We start from the raw sequence: 8607 nt of genomic DNA, 5'->3' as shown, positions 1-8607 counted from the left end.
GTCCTATGTGACTTCATGTGGGGCCTGGACTTCTCATTTCCTCTGGACTTTACCCCATGTGCTTACTTCTTTTGTGGATTTTACTTTGTATACTTATGTTACACTGTGTTATGTTATGTAATGAGTCATAAGTGTGAGTATAAACAATCTCTTCGTTACTCTCCAAACCTGGGAGTGTGATGGGTTTACTCTCATCCATCCCTGTGAGGTCTGAAGTAATACCCTTCCCTGAAGGAAGGGGCCAGAGAAAATGAACTGTCATTAGGTAGCTAGCTGGGCTCTCTCAGGAATGATGCTATGCTGGGAGCTAAGAGTTGACCTACAGTTTGAGGGCTCATCAATAGTGGAAGTTTTCAGGTGTGCAAGTCTGTTTCTATGGAACCATGCATAGCCTCCAACCTTTGTCACTTTGTATATGGGCCCATTGAGCAAGCAGCAGGGTGATTGAATGGATCAGTGTAATGCATGTTGAGACGTGCTGCCCAGAATTTCCCCCCATCAGAGCCAAGGACTACTCCTCCAGCTGCTGAGAGTCCTGGCCTGGCGACTCTACCTCCAAGGATTGCCCTCTGCCTGAGTCAGCCGCCTTGCTCAAGGTTATGCCCCCTTCCCAATGGCTGCCTACGTGTGCTCTGGTTAATATGGGATTATAAAGACCTAGCCTCTTTGCCCCAGTGTGGGGAGATGCTGCAGGGCCCTCTTAGCCCTGTAGCTCCTCATACAATAGCCTGAGGCCCTTGCTGTGACTGTATCACACCTGACCTTCTGTTTCTGCTCAACCCTTCCACCTTTTCTTCCTGCGGGTACTGATCCCAAGAGTGCTCCCTAATATCTTCCTTCACACTAATCTCTGTCTCAAAATCTGCTACTCAAGGAATCCTATATGTGACAGAGGTTACCGGAAGTGGGTCTGAGAAAGTAGCCTCTCAAATGGAGTTGTGGAACTGTGCTAATCCCCGGCTGGCTGTTGTTATTACTAGTCATAGGTGGAGCACTGGTAGCCCCTAGCATAGATGGGGTACAGTTGTTAAAACTTGCAGGATGAGTGAACCAGATGGAGGGCCAGTGAAGGGAAACGCACTGGTGGATACAGGGTATGAGTCACTTTAGAAATATGGGAAAAAGAGAATTCTGAAAAATGCAATTGGATGGCTGCATCTGAGAGTAGTCATTGCACTGGGAAGAGATAACAAAGGGCTGAAGGTAATAAATCAGTGGCTAAAGACTAAGTGTGAAAGCCATATGATCAACCTCCTTGCAGCATTTAAAGAGGCTCCTATCTCCTGCAACCAGAAGGTAGGAAATGCTGAGGACCAGGCCCAGCATGTCATCATAAGGGGGCCGAGCTCCAGAGCAGATGTTCTCAGCACTACCAGGTCTATTATGCCGAGGTTGAGGCCTTGTTTGGGAAAGAATAGAATCCTAAGGGATGGGGTACACGTGGGTAAATGCACTAAAAACTCTTGACTCCTCAGACTCCCCTGCATTCTCTAGGCCTGCAGCCATGGCCACTCTTTCCTCTTGTGGACTGTGTTACAAAGGTGTATTCATCAAGACAGTATGGAACCAGCACAAAAACAGACACTTAGAACAATGGAGCAGAATAGAGAACGCAGAAATGGCCCCACAAATGTATGGCCAACTTATGTTTGACAAAGCAGGAAAGAATATCCAATGGAATGAAGACAGTCTCTTCAGCAAATGGTGCTGGGAAAACTGGACAACGGCATGTGGAAGAATGAACCTGGACGACTTTCTTACACCAGACACAAAAATAAACTCAAAATGGATGAAAAACCTAAACATATACAGGGAGCCATCAAAATCCTTGAGGAGAAAGCAGGCAAAAACCTCTTTGACCTCAGGTGCAGCATTCTAACTAGACATGTCTCCAGAGCCAAGGGAAACAAAAGCAAAAATGAACTACTGGGACCTCATCAAAATAAAAAGCTTCTGCACAGCAAAGGAAACAATCAGCAAAACTAAAAGGCAACTGACAGAATGGGAGAAGATATTTGCAAATGACATATCAGATAAAGGGTTAGTATCCAAAATCTGTAAAGAACTTCTCAAACTCAATACCCAAAGAACAGATATTCCAGTGAAGAAATGGACAGAAGACATGAACAGACACTTTTATGAAAAATACATCCTGATGGCTAACAGAGCATTCAAAAAGTGCTTTGGGGCGCCTGGGTGGAGCAGTCGGTTAAGCGTCCGGCTTCAGCCAGGTCACGATCTCGCGGTCCGTGAGTTCGAGCCCCGCGTCAGGCTCTGGGCTGATGGCTCAGAGCCTGGAGCCTGTTTCCGATTCTGTGTCTCCCTCTCTCTCAGCCCCTCCCCCGTTCATGCTCTGTCTCTCTCTGTCCCAAAAATAAATAAACGTTGAAAAAAAAAAAGTGCTCAACATCACTCACCATTAGGGAAATCCAAATCAAAACCACAATGAGATATCAACTCACACCTGTCAGAATGGCTGAAATTAACAACTCAAAAGAGGATCTCTTTTGCATTATTGGTGGGGATGCAATCTGGTGCAGCCACTCCAGAAAATAGTATGGAGGTTCCTCAAAAAAATAAAAAAAAGAACTATTCTACGACCCAGAAACTGCACTACTAGGTATTTATTCAAAGGATACAGGTGTGCTGTTTTGAAGGGACACATGCACCCCAATGTTTATAGCAGCACTATTAAAAATAGCCAAGGTATGGAAAGAGCCCAAATGTCCATCGATGGATGAATGGATAAAGAAGATGCGGTATATATATATACAATGGAGTATTACTCGGCAATCAAAAGGAATGAAATCTTGCCATTTACAACTACGTGGATGGAACTGGTGGGTATTACGCTAAGTGAAATTAGTCAGAGAAAGACAAATATCACATGACTTCACTCATATGAAGAATTTAAGATACAAAACAGATGAATGTAAGGGAAGGGAAACAAAAATAATATAAAAACAGGGAGGGGGACAAACCACAAGAGACTCTTAAATATAGAGAACAAACAGAGGGTTACTGGAGGGGTTGTGGGGGTGATGGGCTAAATGGACAAGGGGCATTAAGGAGGGCACTTGTTGGGAGGAGCACTGGGTGTTATGTGTAGGGGGTGAATCACTGGGGCCTGTTCCTGAAATCATTATTGCACTATATGCTAACTATCCTGGATGGAAACTAAAAAAAATGAAAAAAAAATTAAAAAAATAACAAAATACTAAAGAAATGTTGAAAATATAAAAGTGGAAAAAGGGATACTAGATAAAAAAATGTAGACAATATAAGATAATGTAGAATTTACAGTAAAAACACTAAAAATATAGAGGTAATTTTGTAATGGAAAAGGCCTAGTGCTTTGTTTTTTTCTTTTTAAGTTTTTGTAATGTTTATTTATTTTTGAGAGAGAGAGACAGACAGACAGAGTGTGAGCAGGGGAGGGGCAGAGAGAGAGAGGGAGACACAGAATCCGAATCAGGCTCCAGGCTCTGAGCTGTCAGCACAGAGCTTGATGTGGGTTTCAAACCCACCAACCGAGATCATGACCTGAGCTGAAGCCAGACACTTAACTGACTGAGCCACCCAGGTGCCCCAAGGCCTAGTACTTTCTAATAGTCTATCTTTCATGTTCTCAATGAGTTTTGAGATACAGACCTACATTTTTAAATTCTAGTTTTCTACTATTGAATTATTTACAGCAAATATTTTTTACTGAGCTGATGTACTAAGAGTGAAGCAAACCCCTTAGACTGCACTGGAGATTTACTTTCCACCATCTTCTGGAATGCCCCACTTAAACCCATGTTGGTAACAGAGGAAACAGAAAACCTTTGTCACAGATTCTATCTTGATGTTGGTTAAACTCACAATTTCTCTTTTCCTTCATGTCTTCTTAGAAAGTAATTGCTTGCCTTGAGAAGGAGCTCTGTGCAGGGTCTGGGCCACTCTCATGGCTGCTGTCTCCCTTTGAGGGAGCTGGAGGGAGAGGTGCTCTGGTCCATCTGCCTCAACTACTTGAGAGACCCCGTAGCCATCAGCTGCGATCACGTCTTCTGCTACCGCTGCATCATTCAGGTCTGTGACTCTACTGGGCAGCCGTTGCACTGTTCTCTGCAAGCCAGCCTTCAAGGAAGAGTATTTTCCATGTGTGGCAGATGGCCAGCCTAGTGGGAAACATCTGGAGGGTGAAGGTAGATGAGGAGAGACAGCCCAGAGAGGATGCACCACTTCAGCGAAAAGCAGAGAAGCTGTGTGGGCTGCATTTGGAGAAGCTCCATTATTACTGCGAGGATGACCAGCAAATACTGTGTGTTATGTGTCGGGAGTCCCAGGAGTGCAGACATCACCCTGAGGTTCTCCCAGAGAAGGCTGCACACCCTTATCAGGGAAGAGTTCTGCCAGACTCTAGCTTCACTCTCATCGCCAAAAAGGTTCTATTATGGTGCCTTCGGGACAAGGTCCAAATTCTTTTTCTATTTAAAAGTATTATCTTGGGAGCCTGGGTGGTTCAGTCAGGCGTCTGGCTCTTGATTTCAGCTCAGGTCATGATATCACTGTTGGTGAGTTTGAGCCCCATGTCAGGCTCTGCACTGACAGCGCAGGGCTTGCTTGGGATTCTTTCTGCTGATGCTCACTCTCTCTCTCAAAATAAATAAATTAATTTTTAAAAATAAAAATGAAAACATTATATTGAAATGTGACTGACATGTGAAAAGCTGTACATATAAGGGGCACCTGGGTGGCTCAGTTGGTTGAGTGGCCAACTTCGGCTCAGGTCATGATCTCGCGGTTCACAAGTTCAAATCCCGCATCCCATGTCGGGCTCTGTGCTGACAGCTTGGAGCCTGGAGCCTCTTCAGATTCTATGTTTCCCTCTCTCTCTGCCCCTCACCCACTCATGCTCTCTCTCAAAAATAAATTAAAAAAAGCATTAAAAAATTAAAAGAAAAGCTGTACATATTAATGTACACTCTTAGTGAGTTTGGAGATAGGCATACACCTGTGAGGCCACCACTATCATCAAGACCACAGACGAATCTCTGACCTCCCTAAGTTTCCTCCTGCCCTGTTTATTATTGTCATTATTTATGTGCATAACAAGACCACTTAACATAAGATCCTTAAGATACATCATCTGGGTGCCTGGGTGGCTCAGTCTGTGGTGACAGCTCAGAGCCTGGAGCCTGCTTCGGATTCTGTGTCTCCCTCTCTCTCTGCCCCTCCTCACTTGTGCACATGCTCTCTCTCTCTGTCTCAAAAATAAATAAAAAAAATTTAAAAAATCTATCCTCTTAGCAAGTTTCAAGTATACAATACAGTATTGTTGGCTGTAGGTACAATGACCTAGACAGTGTCTCCAGAACTCATCTGTCTTTTGTAACTGAAACTTTGTAGCCTTGGACCACTGCCTCCAGTTTCCTCCCCTCCAGCGCTGGCACCCACCTTTCTACTCTCTGCTTCTATGAGTTTGATAAGATTATACAATATTTGTGTTTTGGTGTCTGGCTTCTTTAACTTAGCATAATGTCCTCCAGGATTTCCTTCTTCTTTAAGGCTGAGTAATAGTCCATTGTTTGTATGCACCATGTTTTCTTTAGCCAGCCATTCACTGATGGACAGTTAGATTGTTTTCATATCTTGGCTGTTGTGGATAATGCTGTAACACAGTATTATCACACAGGAGTGCAGATACCTTTTTGAGATCCTGATTTTCTTTTCTTTTCTTTCTTTTTTTTTTTTTTTTTGAGAGAGAGCACGCACACATGTGTGCAGGCGAGCAAGCAGGGGAGGGACAGAGGGAGAGAGAGAGAGAGAGAGAGAGAGACAGAGAATCCCAAGCAGACTTCACTCTCAGTGTGGAGCTCAACATGGGGCTCAATCTTATGACCCTGGGATCATGACCTGAGCCAAAATCAAGAGTCAGATCCTTAACCGTCTGAGCCACCCAGGTGCCCCCAGACCCTGACTGCAATTCCTTTGGATAAATAATTAGAAGTAAGATTGCTGGATCATGTGGCAGTTATATTTTTTAACCTTTTTAAGGAACATCCAGTGTTTTCTGTAGTGGCTGCACCAGCTAACAATTTTACCCAGAGTGCAGTAAGTCTCCCTTTTCTGTACATCTTCATCAGTACTTATTATCTTTTTGTTTAATGGTAGCCATCCTAACAGGTATGAGGTGAAGGTACAAGGTCTTTAGTGTGGGAAGTTCTTGGTAAAGTGTTACCCTTTGAATTTTGAAAATAAACCTCATTTGTTTCCATATCTGTTTACAATAGTAAGTCTGTCCTGTTGCCTTGTTGTTTTCTCTTTGGAAGCATTTGGATCAGGTCTCAGCTAACAGAATAGTATCTTGCCCTCTTGATAGCATTCCTGGTATGCACCTTCAAACTGTGGTACTCTAGCACGTAGCTGTATAGATGTTTTTCAGAACGTAATCTCAGGGAAAATATTATTGCCTTAGAGGTGCTAGTCTGTTTCCTCCTGTTTGCTAAGGAAGGATTATGCAATCAGTTCTCTTTTCTCCTTGGCTGACAGGAATCTTAAAACCAATTTAGTCATCCTCTCAATAATTTGTAGTTACTGTATATGCTTTCCTTCACTTTTTGTTTCAATTTTCTGTTCTATTTACAGGTTATTAATTTATTTTTTAATTAAAACAATTTTTTAAATGCTTATTTTATTTTATTTTTTGAGAGACAGAGAAAGAGACAGAGTGTGAGCACGGGAGGGGCAGAGACAGAAACGGACACAGAATCCAAAGCAGGCTCCAGGCTCTGAGCCGTCAGCACAGAGCCTGATGTGAGGATTGAACTCATGGACCGTGCGCTCATGATCCGAGCCAAAGTCAGGTGCTTAACTGACTGAGCCATCCAGGTGCCACTGTTAATAACTAGTTTAAATATAAATTGTCTATATTTTTGATGGAAAGGGACTATAAGTATAAATAAGTACACTGTAAGTTTAGTATTAATGAAAATAAATTATTGTTTTATCTCAATTCTAAGAAACTGCTCTAAGCTAGCATAGCAGTGATGTTGCTTCTTGTTCGTTAACTAGGACAGAAAGCATTCTGCATCCACATGACCATTATTATGCTGCTGAAGGTCCAATGTGTCTGACTTCACTCGGGAATCACTTTGTATCTCTCTTTTCTCATTGAGGGCATTTTCATCTTCATCTTGAGGCCATCTGTGTTAATTTCATAGGTAAAATTTTAAATCATCTGAAGATTCTGAAGGGGGACTGAGACAGGATCCAGAATTTTCAGTCAACAGGAGAAGATGAGGTTCAGGCCCTGCTGGTGAGAGAAGTCTCTGTGGCATTAGGGTGCTGGCAGTGTGGGGGGATATTGAGGAATGGGGAGGGCGTGACCATGGGAATCCCTTTTGTGGACTCATCCCCAGAAGACCTCACACATGTCCTCATAACTCCTCCCTCCCAGAAGAAGTCCTTTCCTCTCTCTGCCTTTACTGTAGACAGAATTCCAGAGTCAGAGGCAGGACATCATGTCAGTGTTTGAACAGGGCCACCAGTTCCTGAGAGAAAGGGAGCAGTACCCACTGGACCTGCTGGAAAGGATAGAGCAAGATCTCGCCCACGGGAGGAACAGCCATGTCACCAAGAGCTCAGAGGAAGCCGTCCGGCTTGGAACCTTCATTTCTGAGTAGGAAAAAATGGCTCAGCAGCCTGCAGTTGAGCTTTTGCAGGAGAGGAGCAAGCTAAATTATACTTGGATCCTCTTGCTGTAAGCTGCGATTTGGCCCTAGTTAGCATGAGGTTTGGACCAGAAGTCAAGAGAGAAGAAAGTTTTATTATCATTTTTTGAGGACTTTCATAACCCGTAATCAGCTAATCAATAGGTTTTAAGTCCTAAATTGAGTGGGCAGGGGAGAGTAATATACACAGACCACACAGTAGATAGTAACCTGTAGTTTACAATGACAACAAAACATCAAGTGTGAACTCTTGTGGTCAGAATGGAGCCCACGGAGACAGAGGTTTAGCAGGGAGGCTTTTGTGAAAGAAGACGTGTTTAATGTTGGCCTTGAAAAAAATGCAAACATTTGGGTTCGCAGAAAGGAGGAGCTGAAGCTCAGTGAGGGAGCGCTGGTGAGGGTTAGTACACGGTCTGTGATCACACAGTGGTGAAGATACTGAGGGAGTACTTTTTAGGGTTACTACTCGGGCTGTGATCACAGGCTGTGCAGGGACTGAGGGAGCACTGGTGGGGGTTAGTACGCAGGCTGTGATCACATGCTGTGCAGGGACTCAGGGAGCACTGGTGAGGGTTAGTTTGCAGGCTGTGATCACAGGCTGTGCAGGGACTGAGGGAGCACTGGTGGGGGTTAGTTCGCGGGCTGTGATCACACGCTGTGCACGAACTGAGGGAGCACTGCTGAGGGTTAGTACGCCGGATGTGATCACAGGCTGTGCAGGGACTGCGGGAGCACTGGTGAGGGTTAGTTTGCAGGCTGTGATCACAGGCTGTGCAGGGACTGAGGGAGCATTGGTGAGGGTTAGTACGCGGGCTGTGATCACATAGTGGTGAATGTCCTGAGGGAGTACTTTTGAGGGTTGGTACTCAGGTTGTGATCACACGCTGTGCAG

At 44.2% G+C, this 8607-nt stretch overlaps 1 long non-coding RNA gene across 1 annotated transcript in view; it reads left to right on the top strand.

Moving 5' to 3' along the window:
• Window positions 1-2795: 2795 nt before the first annotated feature.
• LOC123607894 overlaps window positions 2796-8607 on the top strand; it is a 6151-nt gene continuing 339 nt past the window's right edge. The window contains exons 1-4 of the long non-coding RNA XR_006716963.1: window positions 2796-2840; window positions 3894-4071; window positions 7206-7300; window positions 7524-8607. The exon at window positions 7524-8607 is cut by the window's right edge and continues 339 nt beyond it. This is a non-coding gene — a long non-coding RNA (uncharacterized LOC123607894). The remainder of the gene's footprint in view (window positions 2841-3893; window positions 4072-7205; window positions 7301-7523) is intronic.

Source organism: Leopardus geoffroyi, chromosome B2 (assembly GCF_018350155.1).
Source record: "Leopardus geoffroyi isolate Oge1 chromosome B2, O.geoffroyi_Oge1_pat1.0, whole genome shotgun sequence".
Classification (NCBI taxonomy): domain Eukaryota; kingdom Metazoa; phylum Chordata; class Mammalia; order Carnivora; family Felidae; genus Leopardus; species Leopardus geoffroyi.
The sequence above is the reverse complement of the archived record's forward strand: the minus strand, read 5'-3'. Positions and strand labels throughout refer to the sequence as shown.